Consider the following 14394-nt stretch of genomic DNA (forward strand, 5'->3'; position numbering starts at 1 on the left):
TCTAAGAATGGAAGTTAAGCATGTTAGCTTTAGGCTTTGTTCAAAGTATGTTTTCAAGTTCTTTTTCCTGGATTTCCTGTTGGCAAAAAGGTTCCCAGTTGTTCTCTAGTTCTTGGTTTCTATTGTGATTTTTTAAATCAGATAACATGTTTAGTAGCATCTATTAGGTTTCCTAAAAGGTAGCATTACTCTGTAGTTTTAGTTGGTTGTGGCTAATGTAGACATTGGGTTGCAAAGTCCCAAGAGCAAAGTGATAATCATATTTCTCAAGGTAATCCTTGAGAATCCTATACATCAAATGTAGAATAGTGTATGTGGTATGGTATATATGCTTCTCTATGCCAGTATGTAAATATACATGTGTAAAATATATAGTGATATAGAGGACATATTAAAGTATACACATTAAAAACATAACTCTACCATATTTTAAATTATAGGATAGCCAGATAAGGAGAACAGAAGCATTAAAAAAAAAAAAAAGGAAAACAATGATACTAAATACTCACCATGCATCCTTCATATTTTTGCCTGGCTCTGGTCATAATAATGGTGACTCACCATGAGGACGGATGCTGACGATAACAATGAGTTCAGTGTCTGTGTGATGAAGAATGAGATAATAAAGATGGGTATTGGTAATATGGTAATCCCACTAACTCTAGGGATTTGTTTTCCTCCTATCTGACAACACTGTTGTAGGTCCACATGAGCAGTGAGGAGACCAGCCGACAGAATCGTTCATACTATTTAAATTCTTATTTGCTCATCTCTCATTTTTGTTCTTGCTCTCCCGTTGGTGGCTCATCTTCATTGATTTCATATAAGTCAAATACGCATTTATGCTTCTCCACTTTATTGGGTTTGAGGATTTTCAGCTGACTCCAAAAAAATTGTCTACTGGTTAATTTCAGTGTGGTGGCAACACTACAGGGTTGTATCCTGCGATGGGATCATAAAAACTCACTTGTAGTAGATCAGAGTTGGAGGGGAATTTGCTTGTTTGCTGTTTTGTCTGGTTTTAACTTCCATTCGGTAGGAGGGGGACCAATTTATATTTTATGGTTATATATGAAAACCTGTATTAACTGGTACTGTAATTCTATAATGATTTATCCCAGGGATTTTCTTTTAACCTCTTAAGAATTGGCATGCTAGGCTGCTGCTCAGGTGACTTGACTGGGGTTTTTTTAGTTTTTTAAAATATTTATTAATTTTTGAGAAAGAGAGAGAGCGTGAGTGGGGGGGGGGGGGGTAGAGAGCAAGGGAGACAGAGTCTGAAGCAGGCTCCAGGCTCCAGGCTCTGAGCTGTCAGCACAGGGCCCAAGTTAGGGCTGGAACCCACGAACCATGAGATCATGACCTGAGCCGAAGTTGGATGCTCGACCAACTGAGCCACCCAGATGCCCCTCGTGTGACTTGACTTTTAATCCAGACCTGAAGATGGGGAAATGGTCCATGGAAGTTCCCTGAGACGTTGAGATATGATGTGATGGAAAACATCTGACCTCTCATAGGAGAAGGGGCTTCTTATCAGATGTAAGGAGCAAGGCAGGACAGGGACATGAAACAGATTGGTGTGGATATTTGAAGCATTCCAATTTGATGAGGTGGGTCAGAGAGCAGGAGCATGGTAAGAAGTCAAGGTGGAGATGGGAATATGAACTGACTAGGGAAATAGAAGATTACTAGGTTGTTCCATTTCAGGCACCCCGCGGAAGATAATACTTACATGGAGACAACAACCTGCCCAGTTGTGGGACTTTCTGTAGTAGAAGAGCAGCCTGGTTTAAGCACTGAGAAAGCCTTCATTTCAGGAAAAAAATATTTAGGAAGGACAGTATCAGAAACCCAAGGAGAGAACCAAATTACAAAACACTGAGAAGTTAAAACACGAAGGTAAGTTTGACAAAAAGTGAGAAATATACATTTCTAAGGCAGCAGGGCCAGGCCATAGGTGTTGAGGGTTTGGGAGTCCTGATCATGTGGATCCCAATGACCCTGAAGCTTCAGGTATTATTGTAATCGATAGACACTTAATTTTCTGGTGAATCAGTAATTCTTACAGCATATTTCCCCAGGTTGTTCCTATTGGAAATGTTAGCTATGAATTTTATCACCCCAAATAGTGGTTTCTGTTGTACTTTTTGAACACAGGAAAGGCTAAGCCATAACAGATTTCTTGAGGAGGAGGAGTCCCATTTCCTCATGGAAGCAGAGGGACCTGTAACGGGTGTCCATTTCCACTCTGTGCAGACTTTTCAGGAGTTAGTCAAACCCCAAGGAAGTTTCCAGGAAACAGCCATAGCTGTGTGACTCACCTAGCAAAAAACTGACAGCTGAACAGGAAGTCCTACCCCACAGCCTATGGTCAGTTTATTTTTAGTCAAGATTCAGGAAAGACAGGCAAAGAAGGCCCCATTCTTTCCTTGGTCACAGAGCATAGAGGTCAATAAAAATCTTGACTTGTACTGAATTTTAAGGGAGACCAGGAAAGCAGGCACTACCTCAGTTCTGACACTTACTTTCTGCGGGTCTTACAGAAAATTCTTTAGCTTAGAGGCTGAATGAAGCAATGGTTCTGTTTTCAATTTTTGCAGTCCTACTCCCTGAGCCAAGCACCATCAGCTCCATTTATTATAATAGCTATGTGGCCATGAGTGAGTTATTTAAGCTCTTTGTCCTGATTTACTCATCTATAAAAAACCACAAGAAATAGTATTGGTTGTGGGCACTCAAGGAGATAATATTTGCTGAGGCACAGTGCTTGGCACATAATAAGCATTTAGTGAAAGTTGTCTCTTGTGTGGGCCTGTTTTATCTTCTGTCAAGTGACGTTCGTAGACTAATATTCTTTCCGGCTCTGAAACTCTAAGATTCGGTGACAGAAAGGATTTTTGGTTAGTGTTATTATCCCACAGCTAGGATGAGCAAACGTCCTCTGTGAAGATCTGGGTAGTGGTGTTTTTGGCTTTGCACATCATACAGTCTTTATCGTGACTACTCGGCACTGACACCATAGTGTGAAAGAAGCCAGAGATAACACTTAAAAGAATGGGCACAACAGCTGTGTTCCAACAAAACATTATTTACAAAATGAAGTGTAGCCTAGATTTGGCCCACGGGAAGTAGTGTGCCAACCTCTGTTCTGTAGGATAAAAATATGTGGAGAAGAGAAGTGAAATGCAATTTGTGATGGAAAAAGAACACAGAAAATCGTGACCTGCAAACTCGTATAACCTGCATATTTGTTTAGCTCAAAAACTTTTTTTTTTGTATTGAGCATATGAAACAAAGCAGATGTTCTACAACAAGGGTAGATAATGGAAAGATACTAAACAGCTTTCACAAGCTAAAATATTTATAAATATTGAACAGATATAAGTATGTAAAATGAGTGAAATGGAAAACAGTGAGTGGCCCAGAAATTGACATTTGCTACAATTTGAAAGAAAGCAAGAAGAAGGCAATCATGCAAAAAAGCATGAGAAGCCCAGGTTGTAGCAAAAAGCTAATGTTGTTTCATGAAGGAGACAGTTATGGATTAAACTGGCTTAAACGCTTGCAGGGTGATTGCTCAACCTTCAAATCACATTCGATCTTATCTGGGTATCTGAATGTTACCAAGGCTGGGTTGTGGGCTATTTTCTTTATTAAGCTGACCCAGTGACTAGCCACTCAGCATTAGGCCTTGGTGGTATTGGGGTACCTTGGCAAAGTGTAGGCAACTCTGTACTAGTCATGTAGTACCTGGGAACACAACTTGAAATTATGCTGAGGAAAGACAAAGAAGAATGCAATGAATAAGAAAGAGGACATGAAAGGAGCAAATGAAGAACCGTTAATGGAGCAATATAGATTTAGAGGCCACATCCCCCCCCCCCCCAGTTCCCCATCCCACCCCGCCCCAGCATTCTCTGCAGGACAACACGGGAGATCACTACAGGGGCAGTGACTACCTGCCTGGGCACCTCTGAAGATGCCTCTGTGTCACAGAGACCTTTCTTCTTCCTTCCAGATCTCCCCCGATGGTTCTCTTAACTAGCGTTTACTAGTTTAAAAAAGAGCAAACAGGTTGGTAATATTTGAGCAAAAACTTTACTGTCTGTATTTTTCCATCCTCTCATTTCAAGCATCCTAATACTTTGCTTGCATCAGGGATTTTGCACAACAGAAGACTTGATGTCAGTGGCCTTTCCTGTCTTTTGTGAAAGCTTAAACCCTCTGAAGAAATTATGCCAGGTGTTCCGGAGAGGGAAGAGAGAGAAGTGACTTTCAAGGTGGGTGAGATCTCCTGAGACAGTGGAAGAAGGTGGAGGTCAGAGGGTCCCTCTAACATTAGGGATCACACACTGCTCCTTGACAGAAGTCTGAGGGAGGGATGAGACCCCTGGGACAGCTGTCGAGGACATGTAGGAAAGCTGGCTCTAGATTCAGGGGGCCCCGGCCTCGCCTAAGCTTCCAGCACCCTGAGGGTGGCTGCTGGGGCTGGTGGCCCCCTTGGGACTGTGACAACAAGCATCTCAGCAGTAAGCAGCAAGGACAGTGGCCTGAGATCAGAGGGGCCACCCTGTTAATCGTGCAATGTAGAAGTTCCTGCACAGGCCTTGAAGGTGGGGAGTCCCAGTAATGACTGGAATTTACGTTTCCCTACATCCTTGAGGGAGGGAGACCCAGAACAGATTTAAACCGATTTAAAGATATGAAGAAACATAACGATTCTTGCAAAATAGCTTCTGTGGGCTGATATTCATCTACCAACAAATGTTTGGGAGTACGGGGTGGGAAGGAAGAGGGACTCTCATATTCTACTTGGCACCGTCCCTGGCTTAGAACTAGCAAGCTCCCCAAGGAGCAGATTAGGTGTGTGGAGGCAGCGTGACCGCAGAGGCTGAGAAAGAGCAGAGGGCTGCCTTATAAATCCTTCAGCGGGTAAATGAGTGCCCAGAAAAACAGAGAGAGTGGGTGGAGTAACATAATTGAAAACAGCTGATCTGCAAAGCAGGCCTAATTTTTTCTGAACTAAGAATGAGTAAAATGTCTTTTCAAGAACTGGGTGTAAAAATGGAACCAGGAGATAAAGAAAACCCACTATATTTAGTTGTTCACACACACGCACACACAGCTAATATAGTAGCCATGGATGCATTAAGAAAATCTTCTCTTGTACTTTTCATAACTTGTCTGTTTGACGACCCAGTATTTGAAAACTGGGGAACATAAGGTTTCCTGACCCATGGGTAAGCTTTAAAAGCCAATGGGCCCAATCTCATTGGGAAGCATAACCACTCAGGAGGCTCAGCGTGGACTTCTAGCTGCAAAGGCTGTGCTTTCCTGAGAAAAGTACAAGAGAATGGAGAGGAGAGTGGGGATGCCACCCAACAGGCCAGGTTAGCTGGGTCAGCCCTGGCCATCTAGGTAGCTAGTGCCCTACGCTAACCTAACCTCCCATCCACTTTCTCCCCAGCTCTTGTTTCAATGAGATCAAAGGGATCCAGGTAGCAAGTCACTGGCTTAATCGATAGATGTGGTGTAACCTTCATTGTTACTGTAAAATATTCCAGTCATATTCTGAGTACTAAATAATTCCCTCAGAGCGAGTTGCACGGCAGTAATTCAAACCGTATTCTCTGGCCCTGGAACTCATTCATTTACCTCCTCTTTGTCATGCTGCCTCCAGGAGCCCAGCAGTTCCTTTTACCTGCATTCCATAGATGCAGCACCAGCTGTGGGCACCCATCCACTGAAGTCTGTTAATAACCACACAAGGTCAATAGTTTATTTTGAAATGTCACATAAAGGAGAGCAGAAATCACACAAAAGAAAAAGATTCCTTTTAGAAACAAACAATGAAGAGGCTCTAATAGTTAGCACCTGGGAAATATGATTTTACTTTTTTGTTTTGTTAGTATACTCATTATTAAGGTCCAGTCTGGGGTGGGGAGCCCAATAAGCTGGACAGACTTTGAGAAAAAGGATCCGGACAAAACCACTCATTTATTTTTATAAAATTGCATTCATTAAATGATAATGAGAGAAAACATCCATAAAGGTGAGAAGACAATAAAGCACATCCTTTCTCTTTGAAGAATTATGCATCCCCAGTGCACAGGAATTAACCACTATCTGCAAATGTTTTATTGAATTTGCCTTTCTTTTTTTCCCCTGTACAAAAATTGATCACCACAGATGTGGTCTTGAAATCCCTGTGGTTTCTGAAATCCTATTCAAAAGGAGCATATATTTTTCTATTCCTGCAGTTTGAGCCACTCAACAATAGAAGAACTAAGTCAAATTATTTGATTTCTTTTTTTACAAAATTAGCATACTGGTAGATTAGCAAAATGCCATTGACATGGTCTATCTTTGTCCATTGGCTTAGTCATCAATCATTAAGCATTTAACGACCATCTAATGTGTCTGAAGCACTGGGAAAACAGACTTCAAGCAAACATTGGTCCCTGCCCACATGGAGCTGAATTTAGTAGAGTAGGGGGACAGATCAACAAAGCATCAGGATAATATTTTGAAATATTATGAGAACTCTTTTCCTTTCTCAGAAAATCTTGTTTTACCTTGTGGCCCTTTCGCCATTTAACCAGGCCAAGAGACTAAAGCTGATTGCCCCAAAGAAGAAAAGACACAAAGAATCCAGCCAGAACAGAGTCCAATATCTGGCTGAGAATATAAAAAGAAAGCCTTTTAAAAGCTTTCATTTCTAAGAGTCTGGTGATTGGGGGAGGGATGAAGCTGGGGGTTCACTGTTGTTGTATTTATTCATTTATTCATTTATTTTTGAATTCTAAAACTTGCCCCTGACTCAGTAAAGCAAAGCCTGAAAAAGGAGCCAGTTTCTCCCTGGGAGCGGGGCAGACTGCACGATGACCCAAGCAGCAGCTTCCCAGCCTTGGAGGGGACTGAGACCTTTTCTGAGTTGGGGAAGGAGTTTTGAGAGGACAGAGAAAGGGGAGCTAGAGTGTTGAGATGCAAATGTGGGATTTGCCCAAACCAAGGGATGGAGGTGGAGGGTGCAGGAGTGTGCCTCCTAGAAACATTAGGGTCTAAGAATAGAAGGTACCCTGTTCCCATTTGGAGTAGCCATGCTGGTCTTCTCTTTGGCCATTGCCCATGCTCAACAATGTGTTAGATATTTTTATCATTCTTACTCTGGAGGGTTTCATTGAGTTTTATTCAGGGGTGTCCCATGATATGACCTGTAGTTCTGAAAGAACTTTAGTGAGGATGAAGTGCATACACTGAAGGAGAAAGTTCCAGAGACATGAAGAGCAGCTTAGAGGCAGTTGCCCTGGCATAAGGGGCGAGTGGAGGAGACAGCCCAGTTCAGTAGTGGCAACACTTCACTGCTTTATACCAGTCTAATCTTCGTACCAGTTTGCCTCTGAGGGAAGTGTGGGAGAGAGAGGGTCTGGGATTGCCCCAGTTTTCCAGCATAGCGGGCTAGACGGTGGTGCCGTCAACCAATAGGCTCCTGAGCAGTAGGAGTGGCTGAGGAAGGCAGATGGTGAGTTTAGTTTTCATCCAGGCATGTTATGAGGTCTTAGGAAATCCTTGAGAAATTGGAGAAATGCCAACTGGTTGATACTGTGGTAAGTAGTATCTGAAGCTAGTGGAACAGGGGAGACTGGGCAGCTCAGTGGGTTAAGTGTCCCACTCTTAATCTTGGCTCAGGTCATGATTTCACAGTTTGTGAGACTGAGTCCCATGTAGAGCTCCATGCTGGGTGTGGAGCCTGCTTAAGATTCTCCCTCTCTCTCTCCTTCTGCCCTTTCCTGTCTCTGTCTCTGTCTCTGTCTCTCTCTCTCTCAAAAAAAAAAAAAAAGAAAAATGAAACTGGGTGTAACAAATGAACCCACTGTGCTTATTAATGGATCGTGATGATGTCTCTCAGGGGAGGTCTCTGGTGTTCTACCGGGGGGCTCTGCCCCTGGCATATTGTTTTTAAGAACTTGCATTTGGACACACAAGACCTACTCATCAAATTGGTATAGGATGCAAATTCTGAAGAAACAGCTATTACAATACATGACAGAATAAAAACTTCAGAGGGCTGAAGCAAGTGTCTGAAAATAACAGGATGACACTTAACAGAGTAAATATAAAGTCCTGCATTTAGGCTTAAAGCAAAGTGAACAGCACAATTAGAGGATGTTAAGGCCTGGCTTGGCAGCAGTTTCTCTAAACAATTGTGTGAGGGTTTTCGTTGGCTTAAAGTTATCGTGAATCAACAGTGTAATGTGGCCACTTAAAGGCAACCTTCTCTCGAGATGGGATGAAATAGAGCTGTGAAGCCCTGCTTCCTAGCAAGTTGCCTCAATTTTCCCAAGCTGAAACAATTTTTTGACAAGAAAAAGAAATAGTTTAAAGAAGCCACAGATTAAAAAAACCAAGGCTTTTTGGTCACCCACTCCAAACATGCTCAGACAGGAAACAGCTCCTAACTTGGTGACTTTATGTCCCTGATTGCGTCGTCACTTCATCCAGAGGCAGCGAGGCGCTCGCTGAAGATCCACGTGCTCCCCTCCACTTCCCAGGGTCCTTTCGGTTCAGTTAGATCCACGTGATGGAGTTCTGGCAGGTAGGAATGCAAGGAGAAGTGATATGGTACTTGTGGTTCTTAACTGTTGGTGTGCCTTCTCTGTCCGTGTCTATCACCCCTTGAAGGATGAACTTGGAATCTTGTGTTGAGATGCTGGCAGTACAACATGGAGAGAGCCCAGACCCCTGAGTCACTGAATGTCAGCTCTGCTGACCCATGTGACTTCACATGAGTGAGAAATAAACTTTGATGGCTACCGAGCCCCTGAGATTTAGGGTTGTGTCTGTTGCTGCCTCTGCCATAACCTAACCCTAATAGTATTTATCCTTGAGCATCCCTGGTGTCTGCTGAGGTGTGTCAATGGTCTGTAGCCATTATATTCCTCTGCAGGGAGCTTTAGGGAAACTCAGCCTGTGGCTGGCTCAGAACCCTTTGATGGATTAATGCTGTAGTCACACACAGAAGGGATAGGTAATATGAATTTTAGGCATAGCTGGAAGAAACCACTGTTTTGATTTAGATAATATCAAGGTAATTACCAATTTATACTAAAGCATAAAAGCATCCATTCATAAAATCCAATACATTTCTTGGGCTGTCTCATAGAATATTCTTGTATACAATGGGGATTTTAACTAGATGCTAGCCAAGGCCCCTTTCGGTTCTAAGAAGTAAAGCAGAAATCATAAGTACTGGAAATCTTAGAGACCATCTATTGCTACCAAATGCCAGACTTTATGGATGAGGAAACCGAGCCCAAAAGAGGTTTTCATATTTGTCCCCAATTACAGGTCTCCTGAATTCTCTTTTCAATGCTTTTTTCCAGTATATTGCTTTAAAAATATTTTAAAACAAACAAACAACAGTAACAAAAAACCCTCCTGATTTTGCTCTTACCTTGTAGGTGAGCTCATTCCTTTCTCTTGGACCCATTCAATCTTTATGACTTCATGGAAGAGGAAGGGAAATGTTTCATCAGTAGCAGAGAGGGGGAACAAAGAATGTAGCAGAGGGGAAGAAGGGAGATCGGGGCAAGCATAATGCCTGCCTTATTCTCACAACTACCCGTGCCTTTCTTGGCCCCAGACCCCTGGCTCATTTTCCTTCAGGCCCTCCTCCTAACCACACACAGACACACACTGCAGAATCTGCCCAGAACAGGTTTCTTATCTTTATTTCATTCTAGTTTAAACTTAGTTTACTTAAAAATAAGTAAACTTGGGGCGCCTGGGTGGCGCAGTTGGTTAAGCGTCCGACTTCAGCCAGGTCACGATCTCGCGGTCCGTGAGTTCGAGCCCCGCATCAGGCTCTGGGCTGATGGCTCAGAGCCTGGAGCCTGTTTCTGATTCTGTGTCTCCCTCTCTCTCTGCCCCTCCCCTGTTCATGCTCTGTCTCTCTCTGTCCCAAAAATAAATAAACGTTGAAAAAAAAAATTAAAAAAAAAAATAAGTAAACTTACTTTTTTTTTTTACTCCCAAATACTTACAAAAATTCTAGTTTATAATTTAGTTTATAATCTAGTTTATAACAACCCCAGTTATAATCTAGTTTATAACAACCCCAGAATACTCTTATCTCCAGGATCTTTCCCTAGTCTTCACCCCCCTAGTTTTAACCCTTTGCTGCAAATCTGGGGAAAAAAAGGCATCTGCCAGCTGATTCAAATGATGATCTTCTTAGAACCAGGGCAGCCAGCAGGTCACGTCAACACTTGTTAGGCTGTGTATCCATGATAGCCACTGACCAGCGCCATTGTGGGCCCAGCTCGTCCTTTGTTGAGGATTCCACTCATCACTGCCATTTTCTCTCTCTCACCCTCCTACCTATTTGTTAACTTCAGTTGGAAATCCCACAGAGTAACCAGCAGGTCCCCCTGGCCCCCTTCTTCTGTAGTCGACCCAGGTTTATGGGAAACCTAAGAATTTCTTGATTCACCTTTTACTTGATTCCGTAGGAAACCAGGGGAATGAGGAGTGACCATTGCCCTTTTGCCATTCACTACCCTTCTGTGCATCTCACCTAAGACCCATTCCAGTGCTCCAGGAGCACCACCTGCCACCATCCCGAAGCAGGGAGACACCAGCCTCCGCTTTATGTCATCTGCCCACATTTCACTAGGGAAGTCTTGGAAGAGCTCTGCCTTTGGGAAAGCAGATGTGCGTTGAACTGGACCTCCTTCCGCACAGGGAGGTGAGGTAGAGAGGGGTACTTACTGCGTCAATAATAACATCATCTACGTGTCCCCTATCACATGCCAACTGCGTCTCAAACACTCTGCATACTCCCTCATTAATACCTCATAAGGAGTCCAATGAAATGGGAGGTTTACAGAAGGTGACTTTTGGTGGTGGTTGTTTTACAGACACTAAGGTGGAAATATGGTGACGGCTGCTTCATGGGTTCTGCTGAAATGCCTGGTCTTCACATCCCTGGCAGAGGGTGTCCAGCTCCTTTTGTTTTCAGTTTAGAGCTGTCTCCAAAATTATCCATTTCTGCCAGTCAAGAATCTTGAAGGAGCAAGAAAGGGGGTGCTTGGGTGGCTCAGTGGGTTGAGCATCAGGCTCTTGATTGCAGCTCAGGTCACGATCTTGTGGTTCAGGAGACTGAGCGCCACATTGGACTCTGTGCTGACAGTGTGGAACCTACTTGGTCTTCTCTCTCCCTCCCTCCCTCTGCCCTTCCCTGGCTGTCCCTCTCTCAAAAAAATAATGAAGGAGCAAGAAAGGATCTTGCTGTGCACACCGTACTCTTCTGCTACGATTACCTTGGTGTTTACCATAGGAGGGTAACATGAATGCATGTGTGCATCTGTTTACATCTGTTGATCGTGCTTTTTAACTATAAAAGTAGTAGATAATATAGCAGCAAATTCAAACAGCACAGGAATAGAACAAATAAAAACCAATCTTCTGCTGGTTAATTGCCTCACCCCTGCTTACGTTTAATGACTCTTATCAGTTTAGAATGTGTCTATGTGTTCTCTGTATATGGTGGGTTTTTTTAGTGTGTGTACACACATAGAGCTGTATTTGCTTTCATTTTTATAGAAATGAGATTATACAATGCATGTCTCTATATATATGCACACATATGCTATATATGTGTGTGTATTTTTCTGAGTCTTTATTTCTCATTTAACGTATTACTATGTCAGGACATTTAGATCTGCCACATCATTTTGGTGGCTCCATAATATTCCTGGATATGAATGTTCTATGATTCATCTCTTTTCTCATCGATGGTCTTTGGGTTGCTTGTAATTTGTTGCTGTTACAATAACATCACAATGTGCATGGGTGCGTGCATACACACACACACACACACACACACACACACACACACACACACACACACACACATCTTTCCCTCTAGACTCAAAACGTTTCTGAAATAGAATCTTGTAAGTGGGACTGCTTGGTTGGAAAATATGTTTGTTTTAAATTTGCTAAATTCTGCCAAATTGTCTTTCAAAAATGTCATACCAATTAACACACCCATTAATAGAATATAAAGGGGCTTATCTTCTTATCCTCTTAGAAACACTATATGTCATCAAAATATTTTTAAATTTTGCCAACTTAACCAAAAAAAAAAAAAAGAGAACTCCTTTGTTTCAATTTAAATTACTGTAACTGTTAGTTTGAGTATTTTTCAAAGGTTATTGGCCGTTTGTAATTTTCTGCCCTAAAATGCCTCTTTTTATCGTTTGCCCATTTCTCCCTCCCCTTTGGTTTTTTTATACTGCTTTGTAGGAGCATTTTAGCCATGATGGACATTAACTCTTTGCCTTTTATATGTGTTGCAAATATTTTCCCACAGTCCTCATTTGACTTTTAAATGCGTTCATGTGAACTGATTTTGCCAAGTAGAGGTTTTGGCTTCTTAATCATTCCAATCTGTCAGCCTTTTCCTTTATGGTTTCTGGGCCTCCTGTTAGCCATAGACGGTTCTCCCACTCCAGGTTTGTGAAGATAGGGAGAGTGTGCTTACTTAGAGCCTGAGATGATTAAATTCAAAGAGGCAACAGTAACATAATTGATGGGATGCCAAGGAAAATCGCCCTGAGCCCAGGGAGGAATTCGCCTGGCCCACATTTCCCCTCCACTGTACTTTTCCAGCCTGTGGTTATTTGTTATGCCTCCAGGCAGCCCTGACTTTCCACTAAGTTCGCCTCCTTCCTCTCTCATTCCTGTGCAGAGAGCTGTTGGTTTTCTGTTTTTGCTTTTGGTTTCCTAGTCTGTTCTTGGCAATAGGGGGGCTCCATTTACCTGTAGGTCTCCCATCCTGAGGCTGCATGCAACATGACTGGTTACATTTTCATCTTCCTGCACCCCTTTCTACCCCCCCCCCCCACTACTTCCTGGAGTGAGCGAGCAAGGCAGACAAAAGCAGCTATTTGACACATCTGCCCTGGGTTGGCTCCATTCCAATGGGAAAGTTTGATGTTGCAAGCTTTTAAAAGTCACTCGCATTTCCCTGATTTACAATCATACAGGCTTCCTTGACTTCCTTCTAATTCAATAAGGACAAAGAAAGCAAGCTGAGTTTGCTGCTGCTTAGGTCCTCGGGGAACCAGCCCCAGGCAAGGAGATGACATAAGAGTCATTGTCTTGGGCCCCTTTCCTTCCTCCAGGGCTGCCCTTTTTCTCTTGGCTCAGGGCGCTCTTTCTGGGCATAGTCGGCTGTAAAGTTTCTCTCCCTAGTGAGGTCAACCACAAGCCAATGTCCTGACATCAGTTAGGTACATTCCTAAAACATACTGAGTATAAGCAGCGTGTCTGCTATGCAAATGTGGCTCCACCACAGCCACATTTCATCTGCCATGTTGAAATCCTCCTGTGCAGACATCTTGGACCCACCCCCTCTCTCCACAGTTTTCCAGGTATCTCTGGGGACAGGAGGAATGCAGGAGATGGGGGACGAAGCCCAAGGGCTAGGATTTCAGTGAGCAAGCCTGAGAGGCATCTGGCCAGGACCTCTGGACTCCCAGCCCGGGGGAGGGCCTGCCTCCTCACTCCTGCCTTGGGGGAACACTACTTCCCATCTAGCCTTTGCTGGCACAGAGCAAGAGATTGCGGACACTTCCAGCATCTCCTTTTGCCTCGGTTACCCATGCTTTTGGATTGTTTTCTCCTGTAATCCTAAGCATTGCTTTTCAGAATAAAACAAGGTTTTAATCTACACATTTGAAAACATTATCCTCCTGGAAACTCTCAAAACTCCCAGAAAGAATGAAAAGGAAGCTATGTGGATATTTAAATGAATTAATAAGTTCCCAGCACTTAGGAAGCCCTGGCTATATGTCAGCTTTTCTCATTCTCATTATCAGGAATGCTTTCACTATGCAGAAGGAGGCCATCTGCAGGTAGAGTCAGCGATGAGTGAGGGGCAGACAGCTGATTCTGCAGTCCACGTCTCACGGACTATGGAGTCTGCTCCTATCAGCCACATTTATGTTTAGGAAGCATATGAGGTTTTCAACTAGTGAGGTTCCCAGCAGCTTGAAGGATGCTAATATCTTGATGTTTCCCCCTGGGGCCTGGATGATGGTCAAATAATTCAGGGGGGAGAAAAGAACTTTTATCAACATAAAATACTGAAGAGAGATTAGAAAAATTGAGAGAGTCGAAGGGAAAGATGGGAGGGACTGACTTCTTAGCTGATCCTGGAGCGAAGAAAGGTCATTGGTCTAGAAATTCCTGAGAGGCGTGTTTATCATTTGCACAGAGGCTTTTCTGAGATTGTCCTGATTTGGGATATTCTGTCCCTTCAAGAAATACAGACAAGGGTTCTGATATTTAAATTAGAAAGCACGACCACCATATGTCTCCTTAGGC

The 14394-nt window shown here is 43.1% G+C and overlaps 1 long non-coding RNA gene across 16 annotated transcripts in view; it reads left to right on the forward strand.

Annotated features, from left to right (window-relative positions):
* Window positions 1-14394, forward strand: part of LOC111561785 — a 161053-nt gene that overhangs the window by 95566 nt on the left and 51093 nt on the right. For 12 of the 16 annotated variants that reach the window (XR_006583658.1, XR_006583667.1, XR_006583668.1 and 9 more), the window contains 2 exons: window positions 1708-1899; window positions 4159-4280. The exons of 2 other annotated variants lie outside the window; for them this stretch is intronic. This is a non-coding gene — a long non-coding RNA (uncharacterized LOC111561785). Of the gene's footprint in view, window positions 1-1707; window positions 1900-4018; window positions 4075-4158; window positions 4281-14394 lie in introns of all 16 variants that reach the window. 2 more of the 16 variants (XR_006583657.1, XR_006583661.1) reach the window with 1 other exon arrangement.

Source organism: Felis catus, chromosome A1, assembly GCF_018350175.1.
Source record: "Felis catus isolate Fca126 chromosome A1, F.catus_Fca126_mat1.0, whole genome shotgun sequence".
Lineage (NCBI taxonomy): Eukaryota > Metazoa > Chordata > Mammalia > Carnivora > Felidae > Felis > Felis catus.